The 17,584-nt window shown below is 33.5% G+C and overlaps 1 protein-coding gene across 1 annotated transcript in view; it reads left to right on the top strand.

Annotated features, from left to right (window-relative positions):
- The first annotated feature begins 406 nt into the window (after nucleotides 1–406).
- The window catches only part of LOC143238128 (uncharacterized), a 42,732-nt gene continuing 25,554 nt past the window's right edge, over nucleotides 407–17,584 (top strand). The window contains exon 1 of the mRNA XM_076478090.1: nucleotides 407–656. The gene's annotated coding sequence lies outside the window, so the exon portion shown is untranslated. The remainder of the gene's footprint in view (nucleotides 657–17,584) is intronic.

Below are 17,584 nucleotides of genomic sequence, written 5' to 3'. Positions count from 1 at the left end.
GAACAAGTTTGAAGTTAACAGAGGAGTCTCCTAATAATGATGATTGTGAAAACAAAGAAAGATGTTGACAAATGTAGATCCCTCAGGGTGAACCCTTTACAGCGCCATCTATCTACTACTGATAAAGTAGTTGTTTTGGTAAACTTTATTTTACTTTGTTTTGAATTTTTCGCAAAGCTACACGAGAGCTATTTGGGATAGCCGCCTCTGCTTTAGCAGTGATAGAATAGAGGGAAGTCAGCTAGTTTAAACCACCCACCACTAACTCTTGAGCTACTCTTTTCCAAATGAATAGTGAGCTTAATTATCACGTCGTAACTTTTCTATGGCTGAAAGGGTGAGCATGTTAGGTGAGAGGAATTCGAATGTACGTTCCGCAGATTACGAGTCGTGCACTGTAACCACCAGACAACGTTAGGTCTGTTTTGATAGAGAGGGTGAGATGTTGTTGTAGCTTTGTTTTTTTTAATATTTTGCTAGAAAAGTACACATGTTAGTGGCTTTCTCTAGAATTATCCTAGTGAAAAGGCGCTAATGTAAAAGCTGAACATCAGAGTTCAAAATTCAATTTGTAGCGTTGTAGGCATGCAGACTTACCGTTAGGCCAGTGGAACATCACGTTGTAAGCTTGAGAACCGATCGTAGAGACGATAGAGGTAAATTGTTTTTTTATTCATGTTCTGTTTGTCTCAGTGGTGGTAAAAATACAGATAGACAGCTTTTTGCTTGACTTCAAACACACACTCTTGGTTTAGTGTAAAGCCACATTAGGCTATCTGCTGTGTTTATCTTGAAGAATCGAAATCCAATTTTTTTTTGTGTTAATGTCCGTAAGGTTACTGCCGATCCATCGTGGGGCTTCTATACTTCCATAAACTCTTATATTTAAGAGACTGTCCTATTAGCTTCAAATCTCTCCTTTACAAAAAACTATTTGAACGATACCTTCGTTATTTTCTGTCCGAAACAATAAGTTTCGAAAGACTAAGCCGCTATGCCTGAATATATAATTCGTCTGTGCATTGTAAAATAAAGTCACCATTCCTAAACGTCCTTATAACAAGATAATTTAGCGCTTTTTACACATCTGTTCACCGAGAGAAAACATGGTACAGTCTCTTTTGGTAGTGCCATATCCACCCATTAGAACAGTCTCTTTTTGTTTTTTTTTGCCAACAGTTTCTACACAGTTTGTATGAGCTACCAAACTCTCTATACTGTATAGACCTTTTAAAACAAAATTTTAAAAAAGAAATGGATATCATCAAACCTTGCTAGAAGACTGACAAGTAATTGTTTAAAAACCAAATTCAGTTATAAAATGAAACCATTCAATGTTTTCAGTTGTCTGACAATATGCATTTTCCCAACCTTTGTAAAACGAACCTACAACTCAAATAAAATGCAATTAACTCAATACACATGTACTAACTATTCTTTGTATAAAATAGAGTAATTTGTAAAATCAATTTTATGTTGAAAAACGTATAAGACAAAAACAAACTACCACCTCTTTGGTCACATACGTCGAGAACTACGATTGTACAGCCACCTACATTATGAAAACTAAACGATATCTCGTTTCGTATGTTCATAACAATCAGATGTTTCCACAAAAACTGAATCTTCAATACAAATGCGTGCACGTCTGATATTTTTAAATACAGAAAACATTGCCGACCATATTATTTGAATAAATTTCAAAATTTTACTTTGAAACAGTATTATTAATTAAAGAAACAGTGTTAATCAACCAATACAGACTAGATCCTATAAACTAAAACTTTTCAGTTTTTTAACTGTTCTCTTGCTTCTTTTATCATTTTTCTCTCTATTATTACCGGTGACTCAACAGTAAACGTGAAGGCTTATAACGCTAAACTCGGGTTTTGACACAAGTTATGTTCAAATCGCATTTAGCCCATTGTATAGCTTTGCGTTTAACAACAAATAAACAGGTTATTCCAATTTGATATATTACATTTTTTCAGGTTTGATTATTTCATTAAATGAGAACTTGGTTATTTTCACAGAAAATCGTTGAAGATGGATTACGTATAATCGTCCAAAATAAAACGTTTATTTTTACATTTGTCCAGATATTCTGGTTGAAATTACGAAAGTTGTGGTTGAAATAAAAGACATTTTAGTTTTGTCTTACACGATCTATTTCTCTATCAAAGAAATCAAATAATCTAGTTTACTAACACTACATTCATTTAGAATACTTTTCTATATGTGATGCAAATACAACAAATAATAATATTTCAAAGCTGAGTTGGAGCATCTTTACCTTTCATATCATTAAGTCCTCCGGTGGGTCAGTAGTAAGTCTTCGGACATACAACGTTAAAATCAGGAGTTCGATTCCCCTCGTTGGACACAGCAAATAGCTCGACGTGGCTTTGCAATAAGAAAACACGCAGATATATTATGAATGTATTATTGCGTAAAATAATTAGACAGGAGTGATTTACTGATTTAATTTGTTCTCTCTCAGTGAACTAAGTACCAAGTTGCGTATAGTTTATACGTTGTTTTGATTTTCAAAATATTTATGAAAATTAGATTTTACACCAGCTTCGCTTCAATAATGTAACTAACATTTCTATGGTACAATTGTTTATTTGGAGTTAAGCACAAAGCTACACAGTGGGTTATTTGTGCTCTGTCTACTACGAGTATCGAAATCTCGTTGCTAGGGTTTTAAGTCGGCAGATATACCGCTGTGCCACACAGGGTTTTACAAGACACACTTTTCTTTAGTTGTTTATAGAAGAATGTCGCTCTCAATGTACACCAAAAATAAAATTATGCTTCAAGAGCCCCGATGTAGACTTACACGCTAAAAATTGGATATCGATACCCGTGACAGTTTTGTTTGTTATGAATTCCGCGCAAAGCTACGCGCAATTATCGAACAACTGTAGAGTTTGTGGTTATGTTGTGTTAAACACAAAGCCACACACACAGTGGGTTATCTTTGATCTGCCTGTCACGGGTTCAATCCCACTATTTGTTGACAGAATTGTAGCCCAAGAGTTTGCGATGGGTGGTAATAATTAGCTGCCTTTTCTCTAGTATCTTTTCTATATTATATCATGCATTGACTTTTAAACACTCACAGTATTTGAATAGTTTATAACAACGGATGTGAAGGCGTAAAGGTCATTATATAATACAGACACCCTTATAGTACAGGAAGTTCAACCATATTTAGATATTTACTAAAACAAGGACTTGAAAGTGAAACAGTTACTGTGCAGTGTTAGAATCCCACAGTATTTGTATGATTATTAAACACAGGACGGAAAAGTATGAAAGTTAATTGTAACTCAGGAACCTCATAGTCTTTGAATAGTAATTAGAAGGAAGATCTGTATGAATTAAATGATAATTTGAAATTTCGAAATTTAAGTCAATACGACTTAATACAATGCTGATGATGTGTTTTTCAATATTAAACTTCAATATTCAATATTAATGTCTGTAAGCTGGAACTTTACAATAAATTTAATAGTTTATATTGTTTGTTTGTTTCTTTTGTTTTGGAATTTCGCACAAAGCTACTCGAGGGCTATCTGTGCTAGCCGTCCCTAATTTAGCAGTGTAAGACTAGAGGGAAGGCAGCTAGTCATCACCACCCACCGCCAACTCTTGGGCTACTCTTTTACCAACGAATAGTGGGATTGATCGTCACATTATAACGCCCCCACGGCTGGGAGGGCGAGCATGTTTGGCGTGACGCGGGCGCGAACCCACGACCTTCGGATTACGAGTCGCACGCCTTACGCGCTAGGCCATGCCAGGCCCGTTTATATTGTAGTTTGACAATTTGTTCTTCACTCCAGGGTAAGAATATTGCTGATTAGACGTTTCTTTGTTTGTAGGCTAAAATAAAGTAATTAACTAAATTAATAGATGAATTTTACAATGTTTATATATAATGTTTTGTTGTTGTTTTTTACATTAAGCACAAAGCTACATGAAAGGCGACATGTGCTCTTCCTATCATGGGTATCGAAACCTGGTTTCTAGCGTTGTAAGTCTGCAGACACACCGCTGAGCTACTGTAGGGAGTGGGGTGAGATAATGCTTTGTTTTTGAATATCAAATATGAAATGTTTATTTTTGGATGTCTGCATAAAACCACCACGCTCCTAATTTTTAGCTGACAGACAGGAAGAAACACAGCTAGTCGGCACCACTCACTATCAATTACTAATATTTGTTTACTACTTTAATGTATCTATACAAGAATATATCAGTCTCTTTATGGTTTAATGTATTTACACAATAGGATAATAATAAGATTTGACTGTCACACTTATAATGCACCCACGGCCCTAAAGTGAGGAGCACGAATATATACATATATATTACAGAAACGGGATGTGACAACTAAGTCATGCCCAGCCCAACATCAAGTACGATTCAATCATTTGTCTCATTGTCGAGAATGTACAATGTTATCTATAATACACAATAAGTAAGCTTACCTTTACTGATTGTTCTTTATTTAAGATGTCAAGTCTGACGCAGAGCTGGTGGTGTGAATCAGTGTTTCGTTACTGGTACCTTATATGAGTTACACATAAAATAATCTCGTTCCTACTCACCCCGGATGCACGTCATATGCCAATGAATAATACTGTTCACGGTCTTTCTCACAGAGACTCAGTACATTTCCTGTATGGTTAAAAAAAACCACGCACGGGAACTAACTTTTATTTCCTTCGGTTAATGCAACTTTGGGCATAAAACCCATATCTTATATATTTACAAAAGTATCTTTTTGAATAATAAACTGAATAAGTAATACTCCAGTCTTTTTTCATTGTTTAATGTGTCTATATAACACAGGAATCTTTTTTTTTTTGTTGAATCTATCATATAAATAATTAATTTTACTGTTTAATGTGCCAGCCCAACACGGAAATTGGTTACTATTTTAATTTATCAATATAAAACATTAAGCTTTCTCTTGGTTCCATGTATTTATTTAATACATTCTGTATATCTGTTTTTCACTGTTTATTTACAACTGACGATATTACGATCTTAGTTTAACTTCCTGGGAACAACAACAAGTATAAATGTTAAAAAATTTATTCATATCAAAATTAAATTCTATTTAACAGTTAGTGATATCTTATAATTCCTCATGTGGTTGATGACACCAGAATAATTTTATTTTTCACACGTAAACAATTTGCGCAAAGCTACACGATGGCTATCTGCGCTAGCTGTCCATAATTTAGCAGTGTAAGACCAGAGGGAAGGCAACTAGTCATCACCACCCACCGCCAACTCCTGGGCTACTCTTTTATCAACGAATAGTGGGATTTACCGTCACATTATAACGCCCCCACGACTGAAAGGGCGAGCATGGTAGGTGTGACGGGGATTCGAACCCGCGACCCTCGGATTACGAGTTGAACGTCTTAATTAACCTGGCCATGCCATGCACCAAGTTCTCTTAATATATTTAACTAATACTTCTTGATGTATGAAGTTTTTTAATCATACATTTAACTTATATCTAGTTGGAGAATTTCAGCTTTAATAATTATTTCATCAGTATTGTACGTGTTGTTATTCTCTTTATATGTGTGTAAAGTAAACATGTCTATATAAAAAGCTTTAATGTTTATAAAACATTTTTTTTGTTAGTAATAAACTCCTAAAGGGACATCGTAAAAGAGAAAAATATATTGTGCTCGCGAGATACTAAGTGGCGCGTACGCGATAGAATTTTGTAAATTTACACATGTGGTCAGTCATAACAGAAAGAGATGACCATAATATTTTAACAATCTAATTAAATGAAGATAAAGGGAGAACTTCATACATAAGTTCATTTCATTCACTTTTGTTTGTTGTACAAAAAGATCTGATGTAATGACCCTACTAGTGGACATGGGTGGTTTACAGTAGCTAGGTGGTCATGGTTTATTCACATTGTCTCTTTAGAGATAAATAAGGAAACAAATAAGTAGGTCATCTGTCTTTGGACATTCTTTGATCATGCCAAACGCCAACCATTTCTGATTATATTAATCTTGACAGTTTATCATTTTAGTATAGTAACCATTGTCGACCTTTATAAACTTTTAAACCAAACACGTCAAGGTACGTGTCAGCTTTTCTGTTTTTCAAATGATAAGAAATTAAAATCGGCTCATTAGAGAAACTCCCTTTGCCTGACTTCCGTCTAGTACATGCAGAAATACCACTGTATGGTCTTTTTGGTTCATTCCGTAGAAATGAGATCACTGTCTAGGCAGATCGAACATTGATAAATAATCCAGAAATTAATTATGAAAATCTTTTCTTGTTACAAAATTTTTAACTGAGATTTTCGCTTATGAACTTGAATTTTAGAAAAAAAAAAGTAAAATAGTATATATGAAGAACAAGAAAAGGGTGGGATGAAACATTTGTATCATCCAGTAAGCAAGACTAATGTTAGTCAAGTTCTCTGGCTGAAACGTTGACAACATAAATCATCTTCCCTTACAGCAATTTTAACATTTCTATTACATGACAATATAGTTTCCTTTCTTTGTTATTCAAGTGTGTATAAAAGAAGTATTATTGTTTTGGCCACTTCACTGAAGGTACTGATTCTGTTTAAGTAAATAATTCATGGTAAAATCAAGACACGTTAGCGTGTCGTGCAACAAAAACACACTGTTATTAACAGGTGCGTTAGTTTAGAGAACTTCCACTTTCTGTATCTCCGTCTGTGTTATTCCAAACTATCAAATATGTGGATGTGCACTATTTGACTCTTATTTCACATATCAGATATCAAGGGAATCTATTAAGAGATACATGAATTATAAAATCTCCAGTTTTAACTGAATTTCTTCCTTTTATTTTTTCATTGCATCGAAAATACGGGAATTTTATTTTAAACAAAACATCGTTAACTTTCATGGATAATTTCATCTTTGGTGCACTAATAGATCTTTAGAACCAACAATCTTTGTTTAAATATAAGTTACGTGTGCAAAGTTATTAAACAAAAAATCACTCAATTTTAATCAAAATATATAAGCACGCCTAATTAAAAAGTCATATGAGCTATCGGCCTGAACATTTACTGCAGCTCTACCAAAAAGTAATAGTTCTGGTGCTCTAAATCAGTCATCTTTAATCCGAATGAAAAACAAACAAAATAAAGATGAAAGCACGTGCATAGACATAAGAATTGGTTAGGCCAAGCAAACTATATTATCAGTTTCTAGCTCAAGTTTTCAAAAGAATCATGGGGTGGATGGTTGTTATTCATTGCCATTTTTCAGAACAGATTTGATAAATGTTATGAAATTATCCTAATTAAAGAGAGTTTAGCGTCACGTGATATTAGTTAAAGAAATTAACATTAACAATAATGCATGATACAAGTGTAGCGAGTGCATGCAGGGGATGACAAGAAACTGTTAATCTACTTTCCATGACGTTACTATAAAGGAAGTTATTAACACTGTTTTAGAGAGGAAAACTACCATCATATATTTTAAAGTAACTGGTTGTATCTGCAAAAGAATAGGTCTGTTCTGAATAATAGGTTTATGATCCTAAAGCAAATGTTGGTTGTTATCGAGTGCTATTTTCTAACCTGCTTTGGTTAGTTGATGTGTATTAACATATAGCCATGATATTTAATCAAAACACCTGGTGTGAACAAATGGGAGGGCGAAAAAGATGGTGTGTGTGACTTAAAGGAATGAAATGAAGATTGGGGCCGAAACTGGTAACCATACTTATATCATTGATAACACGTTTACACCAAGTATTAATTCATTAGTTAGCTATGCCACGCATTTTGTTTTTCTTGTTATCATTATTACAAGTTAATATAATTAGTCAGAGGTTTAGATTTGATGTTTTTAACGCAGTCCTTCGTTTTTATTTTGTTTACTTAATTTTATTAGTATAAATTTTCTACGTCCCCGCTTGTACAGGTGTAAGTCTACAGGATTTACAACTCTAAAATTACGTGTTCGATTCTTCGCGCGGTGGACTCAGCAAATAGTCTGATGTGGTTTTTTTATAAGAAAGCACACACACATTAATTTTCTCTAACAATGATTATACATGTATATAACTCTTGAAATATTATACAACAAATCATTACATTTTCTAGCAACATAAATGTCAGTTTTAATATACTTTGGACATCAACTGGTCAGATTTTGTAATATAATCATATTTTTGTATTACTTTTTCAAATTACAGTTGTTGAGTAAACGTTTGAATTGACACTCGTTAGTAAGAATGCTGTTTCGCTACAATATTAAAATCTCCAGCACTTTACTTCATTTAATTATATCATAAAGTAACGTCATAGAGTTTTTAAAGTTATAAAGCAAAACTTTTTTTAAGTAGATAGTTCACTAATACTGAGAAGAATTTCAAAGCAAATCCAGTGATTGTGAGTTACAATATAGCAAAATTAAAAAAAAAAAACCTTTTACATCTTTCATTACTCTGCTTTGTCCAAACCTTTTTTTTAACCGTTTCATTAGTGAATGAAGAAGGACCACTGTCCCTGAACATTCCTAGGGGATCACGTCTCTCCACAGATCCTGCTCGTTCTGTAGTTTTTCTCTATTTCATCCAGTATGTCACATATCATTGCTCTCCTGATTTTATATTATACATTTGATTATTGATGTATTTGTGCTATCAATGTGTATCACCACACAACAGAACATAATTATTTATTATCGCAGTTTAACATCGCACAGCATGTTATACATATTCAATGTCATTTTTAGCATTAAACAGGATGTCATATGTCTGTTTACTACGGCAATATTACATGTATTGCCTTTCTATATTTATTATAGAATATAACGTTGAGTGTTAGGTGATACATCTTTTATACTTATGGTAATATCATACAATAAGTCACGTATCTTCACTGTCTGAGATAATATTATCTTTAGGGTAACACCACACAGCAGTATTTATGTTTCTTGATGACGAGAAACCCACTTGAAATAAAAGTGTATCTCAGAACGACTGGTATTATTGTTAAGGAGAGAACAAAGTTTTGACCTTCCTAGGTCGTCTTCAGGTTAAGACGGGTACGGGATTGTAGGGAGCGTTTATACTCTCGTTCATAAGACACGTGTCCGATAAAGTAGAACATACATTCTCTTTAGGATAGCGTCAAATAGTAGGACATTAGGCTACATTTATCTTTGTTCTCCTGGGATAGTATCACATAACAGGCCGTATATCTTAACTGATTAGAATAACGGTTATACTCAGGACTTACATTTATATCGATTTAGAATAATGTTATATAACATACTTTAGACCATTACTATTGTGGGATAATACTAAAATTAATAAGATGATTTTTGATATTTAAAGAATGTTGGTAACTAGCAATGTTTGGCGCACTTAAAATCTCCCACAACCTCTCTAGCAAGATTATCTACAAAAGGTTTAGTTGATAATGTGTTATGCAAAGCAAACAAAGGAACGAAAACACACAAATACAAGAAGAAAAACTGGGGCATACTCAAATATATGTTGCAACTGTTTTGCACATTATAATTTATTTTATCAAATTGCTATTTACACGTTTCACTTAAGACAAAAATAATATCTAAAATACACAGCTGTATCTGTTTATAACTATGAACAAACTGCGAAATAACGTTTTAAGCGAAACCCAAATGCCAGTAGGAGTTTTGTGGTATGTGGCCAAACATATTCAAGTACATATTCCACATGCACAGAGTGGGTTAGGTGCTCAGCTCTGTCATAAATGCAATGTCGTTCATATTGCAATAATCGTTGAACACTTTCGATTTTGTCCAAGTACATTATATATATAATACTCTAGTATATTTTAAATTTAGTTGCATATCCTGTTCACATCTGTTTCGGATCTTTATGGCTAGATACAGTGGGTGTAATAGATTTCATACTGGCGATGACGTAACGTACATAAATATTAAAGGCTTCTGAGTATGTTCAGCCACTTGTGAAACATCTGAAACTACTAAAAACAATTAGAGATAAAACAGGGTAGTAACGAATATTCCTTACTTATTCCTAAACGAAAAATAAGTCGTATAATTTCAAACTTTCAGTTCAGAAACTTCAAGGATATTATTCAATATCCTTTCTGAGACCAGACAGATTAACTAACTATGTGTTAATAAGTTTCATAAAGAAAGAAACAATTATTACAGGTTTATTGTTTTTAACAAAACATCAGTATGAAATTATTCAAAATATATGTTATAAATAGAAATACCCCCAATATGCTGATATTAATAAAATAGACACAAACAAAAAATAGTACGGCCGAACACTTTCGATATATCAGTATTAGCGTTTTTGAAACTGACAAATAGTTCATCGCTAACTCAATAGTTGACCTATGTGGCTTCCATTCTGAGTACTTTGGTTCGAAGCAATAGGTATTGACGCATCACTGTTTGTGATTGATCCACCACAGTGTCTTAAGAGAACATAGAGCTTGTTAAAGGCATTGGCAATTTATCTTTTCTTCAGCACTAAGAGTATTTTTCATATCTTCAGTACAAGAGCATCATAGCAAAGTTCCATTGTAATGATGATAGACAACAAGAGAAATGTGATGGATAGGGGTATGCATTTTAAAAATTCATAATAAAAATGACTTTGCATAAAGGAGAAAAATATTGTCTGATCAGTATTAAGTTTCATGAACGAAACATTCAAATATCATAAGTGATTCGGTAAAAATAAAGCTAAGTGTTACAACTTTTACATGGCGTTTTAGAGAAATATATCTGAAATAATGGCTTCATAACTGTTCATAAATATAGTAAAATCTTTACATTTTCTTACCTTCAAATAAACCTACTGATCGAGATGAGGAGCAGGATATCCACACAGCATGGTGAGCTTGCTAAAAGTTTACTTTGGCAAAAAATGATAAAAATTTTGATACCAGATTCGAATAACACAAAAAGAATGTTAAAAGTGGCCAAACAAATATAACTGTTTTGTACACATGAAAAATCTTCATCATCAAATCAACTGGAAATTAGTCATAATAATGCATAAAGTTAGAAATCATGTTAAAATAATTATTTTGGAAAGCTCACTAATCTAAAGGTTGCCAAACACTTAAAAAGAGCACATCTTCGAAAGCTCGCATAAGACACTCATATAGAAAAACTAGAAAGATTGCTCTTTTCATGAAGACAGCAATCGCTTCCCGTCAGGTAGCAGAGAGAATTCTTCATCGTGTTTTTTTGCATTACTTTCATTTTAGGGTCCTAAAACCAAACCAGAAAAGGAATTTCGACCTTATCAAAACATGTGTAAAACCAATTTCCCCAACTATTCATCAAATCTAAGCCACAAAGTAATCTAATTTTCTTTAAAGACCAACAGCAGTAGATAACAAAACAAACATTCCACCAACAGCTATAGTGCATCTCTCGACATCCGACCGTCAATCCAGATGATATACACGAACAGGCACAAGCTAAGATCCTCAGTTGTCAGATTCCGAATCTAACGAAGAAAAATACGACGTTGGAAACTGCTGGTGCACATGATTTGAGATAGTACCGAGTGACATACTCCAAAAGATCTTTTGAAGAATATGACCAAAAATGCTCTTATCAACAAAACACTCTAAAACCACATACCAATCTTCAGTAAACGGATAAATTTCCAAGCTATATAACTTACTACTCCACATATAAGTGACTTAATCGATGTTACGCTTCATTAATGTGAGGCTTTTTACAGTTTAGGTTCTAAATTCGGGCACTGATAGGGTAGAATATTTAGATCTCCCCAGTAAATATGAGTTTTTTTGGGGGGCTCCAATTTTCTCCCCTTGGATTTGTTGAAATAATATTCCCGTTTATTGAATTTAGGATCTTTATTTAAAATATAGATTGTAAGTTTCTTGCAGGAAAGACGACAAAAAAGTTTCTCTAGAAGCAAGTTAAGTTGCATGACTGCTTAGGCTTTTCTGCTTCCTCTGCTGCTATTGAGTGAATAGAGCAGGCCTGGCATGGCCTTGTGGCTAAGGCGCTCGCCTTGTAACCTGAGGATCAGGGGTTCGAATCCATATTACCAAAATTGGTAACTCTATCAGCGGTGGGAACTTATTATATGACAAACAATCCCCTATTAGTTTGTGAAAGAGTAACCCAAAAACTGGAAATGGATGGTGTTGGCTAGTTGGTTTCTTTCTAATCTATCGTTGCTAAAGTAGGAACAGACAGCTCTCGAGTTGTGAGTTTTGCGTGAAATTAAAAACAAAACAACATTGGGAATAGACAGTTCACTAGATAAAGTTTTTGTTTTGTCACGAAGTATTTTGATAATAGCTCTTAAGCTATAAGTGAGGTGAAGAGAAGTGTTCAATTCCTAAACGCTCCTGATCCCTAGAGTAAAAACATCTATCTTGGATAAAAAACAAGAAGCTTTTTTCACAAAACAAAGTTGGACTGAAGAACACACTTGAAACTGTCCACCCTTGTATCCTTATACAATTGTGGTTGTTCTATAATACTTTATTTTGGCGTGTAAACAGGATTTAGAAAATCTATATTTATATAATGTAGTAGAAGCTTTGAAGACAGGAATCTAGCTTTGCGTGAAATTAAAAACCAACAACAAACAAATTCAACAAACACCGCTTAGATTTAAAGAAAACTATTGTGTGCGTTTACACAAAATGTCACATGTATATGCACAAATGGCTCTTTTGGGTTGAGAAAATATTTTACGTAGAATGTCATATTTTGTTACTAGGTTTTGCCAAATGTTGGTTATTTGTCTGCTGATGTCGGGAATATATGGTATGCAGCAGTATACGGTTTCGTGATTTTTTGATTCATGAGATATATTTACTTTTGTTAGTTGATTTTGCTTTTTGTTTAGGTGTGTGCGTATAATGTTTTCTACGGTTTATGGAGGAAACATATTGATGTTGATGAAATATTGTTTTATTTTGTCTAATTCATCGTTAATTTTATCTGGTGAGCATAGTTTTATGGCTGTGTTTATTTGGTTTCTTAGTATGTTGAGTTTTTGTTTTGTTTCATGTGCTGAGTCCCAAGGAATGTATAGTTCAGTATGGGTTATTTTCGGTGGATTTCTGTTTTAAATTGTGTGTCGGTTCTTGTAATTTTGAGGTTAAGAAATGATATTTGATTGCTTTCTTCCTGTTCACATGTGAAATTAATGTTAGGATGTATAGAGTTAATGCAACTGTGTCATCTACATATCTGTACCAGTATAGTGGTGGAAGTAATGCTGTGTTAATTGCTTGTGTTTCAACTTGTGTCATAAAATATTGGCTAGAATTGGTAATACTGGATTTCCATGCTTAGGCCCTTTGTATGTATATAGTTGTGGTTGTTGAACATGAAGTTTGTCTTTATCGTGGTGAATTCTATGAGAGTTGCTAATTGGTTGCTGGGAATGTCTGTAGTTGGGTTAGGGTCTCTGATATAGAGTTTTAAGGCTATCTTGCAGGCTTCAGTGGTTGGAACTTCTGTAAAGAGAGATATAACATCGAAACTGGCCATTAAGGCTTTATGATTAAGTTGATTCAGGTTAGACTTGAAATTAAAAGAGTCTTTGATGAATGAGCTGGCTGATGTTACATATTTGAAGAATGCCCATGCTGTGTATTTACCAAGATTGTAATTAAACGATTCATATGTGGACATTATTGGTCGTAATGGACAATCTGGTTTATGAGGTTTGGGGATGCCGTATATTTGTGGTGTGCGTGAGTCGGTTTTACGTAGGTAGGAATAAAGTGTTTGTGAAATTGTGTTGTCTTTTTTCATTTTTAGTAATAATTTGTTCAGTTGCATCTTCGTGTGTCTTTGTTGGATTTGTGTGTATTGGTTTAAATTTGTTCGTGTCTGATAGGATGTTTTTCATTTTTTTGGATGTATTCATTCGTCTTCATTATGACTGTAGCGTTACCTTTATCTGCTTTTAGAATTTTTATGTTTTTGTTTTGTTTTAGTTTTTAATGGAATTAATGTCGCTTTTTGTAAGATTGTTTTTTAGCTCTCTGTTTTGTGAAATTATGTTGATGGTTTTGTGAGAAAATTCTTTGAAAAAATCGTTTGAGATGTTGTTTTTGGAAAATATAAATTTTTAATTTTACCTGGGAAGTTTGGCTGTTGGATGTCAATAAAATTATCTAAGTTGTCTTCTTTCTGTTGGTTGTTTTCTGTAGAAAGTATCACAAGTCTCCTGGCTAGAGCTTCTAAACATGTTTTGATTTCTAAGGTTGGAATGTACCTAGGTGCTATTGCAAAGTTGACTCCTTTGTTAAGTTGATGTATCTCGTCTGTGTTTAATTGTTGGTCGGATCTGTTAATTATGAGGTTATCAACGGTTTGTCATGTTAATGTCTTTTTTGTTGTTTACATCTTAGTTTTTCTAGTTTTTTGTTCTAGCAGATCTTTTTATCTCTGTCATTTTTTAGTGTTGATTTGGTTTATGTTTCGTTGTATAAGTCCGTAAATCTCTGGATTAATGCAGCATGCCAGTTGATGGTCTAGGTTCATTTTATGTTTCTGTAAGTCATGTAGTACTTTGTGTTTTGTGTTCAACATGGCTTTAAGTAGTTTTTCTGTAAATTTCTGTAAATTACTTATACAACAACTTAAACCCAAAATAAACCAATATAAAGGAACGCCTTTATACCTATATTAATATAATAAAATAAATAATATAAAATTATATATTCAAACATCTAACACCGCCCTCCACATTCCGACACTTAGTTACACAACCCCTTCCAAACATGTGGTCAGCTTCCGGTCAGTTACCTCTTTCTTTGTGAATCTGACGATGACCGAAGAAGGTCGAAACGTTGTTCGCTCTTCTACGTAAAATATTTTCTCAACCCAAACGAGCCATTTTTGCATATATATTTCTCTACAAGTGGATTTTCTCGACATCACTAATTAAAATGCCACATGAATTATCGGTCTAACATTTTTATCACAGAATAAATATGGACTATTTTCAGTTTTTTGTCATTCGGATTAAGAACAAATGATTTAAAGCAGCAAAAGTATAAGATGAAAGCACATACAGATACGTAAGTATTGGTTAGGCCAAGCAAACTAAACAGTAGATTCTAACTCAAGTTTTCAAAAGATTCCTACTTGTGGACGGTTATTGATCATTATTGATTGCCAACTTTTTAGCAAAAATTTCTTAATTTTTATGAAATCATCTTATTTAGCGTCACGTGATAGTAGCTTGATCAGTTAGCATAAATAATAATGTTTGATACGGTTGTAGCAATTGTGTGGGGGTGATGACAAGAAACTGTTAATCTAAATTCTATGGCATTAATAGAAGCTATTAACACCACCAAATATTTTAAAGGATCCTGTTGGTTCTGTAAAGTATAGATTTATATGCAAAAACGGCTCGTTTGGGCTGAGCAACAAGTGGGTTTCTCGTCATCAAAGTATAGATTTGTTCTGAATAATACGGTTGCGATACTAAAGCTACTGCTGATTACTAACGAGTTTGCTTTTGTTTGTTGTTTATTTTTTTAATTTTGTGCAAAGCTATACGAGGGCTATCTGTACTAGCTGTCCCCAGTTTAGCAGTTTAAGACTAGAGGTAAGACAGCCGGTCATCAATGCCCCACGCCAACTCTTGGACTCCTCTTTTACCAATGAATAGTGGGGTGGACCGTCACATTATAACGCTCCCACGGATGAAATGGCAAACATGTTTGATGTGACGGGGATTCGAACCCGCGACTCTCAGATTACGAGTGGAGCGTTTTAACTACCTAGCCATGCCGAGCCATGACGTTAATCCATTTTTAGATATGACGTTAAGCATAATTATTTTGATACATTTTTTTACTAACTTAAATTAAGGTGTCAAAGAGTTATGTATATTTCACTGCTGATACTATGTAATATATAGCCAACATATGTTAGTTTCAAAGCCCTTGTCTGAAAACAATAAATTTTTCACCTTCCAGTTTAACATAAGCTTTAAGTATCGATTTGTTTTTCTCATTTTATTGTGATGCTTTCTTTCAGAGGTTGAAGTTAATTCAGAATATTTTTCATAATGTATTTGAAATTTCTCATTTTGTAAATTGTATATTATTTCAATTGACTTTGTTTCCTTTTGGTTTGTTTTTTTCAAGTACAGATTTGAAGTTAATTCTTTTACACTGATGTATCTGACCACACCCAAGGTCTCCTAAGTTATTTTACTCTGATCCTGCCAAAATTAATTTCGATTTGTGGGTAGGCTGGTAAAGATTCTGATAAGTAATATAATCCAATCGGGTATACGCATGCCTCAAGCTTTGTATTGCTCGTGCACAAAAATGTAGCTGATAACAGGGAAAGAAAAGTATTATAAATTAATTAACTCTAATCCTGCCAACAAGAGTTTGAAGTGTCGTGGTTATTGAGGATTCCATATTGTTTGTAAATAAAATTCCATATCACACAGTTTATTTTCCGTGTAACTTGTCACCAAGTGCGGCAATGTCTCGTAAGTAACAAGAAGCCGAGATGAAAATAATGCTGCATTTAGTGTATTATTCTATACTCTTTGAATATATCTTTTAAAGTTGAATTATAGCTTTATCTGAACACCTTACTGCCATTATTGAGTATTTTCACGGCTTGTGTAATAATAATAATGTTATTTTGTTCTTCTACCACACGCATTTTTTGTGGGGAAATAATGTGTGTGTTTGTTTTTTCGTACAGCAAAGCCACAAAGGGATAGCTGCTCAGCCCACCGAGGGGAAGCGAACCCCTGTTTTTAGTGTTGTAAATACGGAGACATACCGCTGTACTAGCGGGGGGCTGGAAATAACAAAATGCTACTTAGCAATACGTTTAATTTGTAAGCATATTTTATTTCATAAATAAGTTTCATTTTTTGTCACCAGGTAACAGCATCAACTGTTCTTATGTGGAGATCTTTCTGACTTCTCATTGCACAAACGTGATATCTGCCAAGACAATTTCAGCAAAAATAAATAAAGAAAAATTTTAATTAATTTTGAAGGTATCAATAAGAATAAATATTCACGAAACTGACAAATCTATGTGATGATGTGTGACTTTAAAAAACACCTGTTTCTAAATTATCAAAACAATAGTGGTCTACTTTTATTCAAATTTTGTCATCACAGTGAATTCTATAGTGATGGTTTAAGCACCTGCTAAGATCATCTTTTGAACTTACATATTATGTTATTTTTGCCAGATGATCATAATTATGTAGCTGTTTTTATGTCAAATCTACCAACTTCTATTTAGTGGTGACCTGTATCTCGTAAATTTAATCATTTAACCTTTTGAGACAAAATTTCCTCCATGTTTTTACACAGTAGTACTCCTACCATTCTTTACATATGTTTCCACTGCCTGTTTTTCTGCTGTAACATTCATTTATTATGTTCTTACTATGTTCCCCATTTCGTCATCTTCTTCCTTGCTTTCTTTTTCATTCATGCTCTATATACTTTCCCTCACAATTTTATCTATCTCTTGCATATATTAATCTTCCC

This window comes from Tachypleus tridentatus, chromosome 13 (assembly GCF_004210375.1).
Source record: "Tachypleus tridentatus isolate NWPU-2018 chromosome 13, ASM421037v1, whole genome shotgun sequence".
Classification (NCBI taxonomy): domain Eukaryota; kingdom Metazoa; phylum Arthropoda; class Merostomata; order Xiphosura; family Limulidae; genus Tachypleus; species Tachypleus tridentatus.
This window is presented reverse-complemented; position numbering and strand designations above follow the sequence as displayed.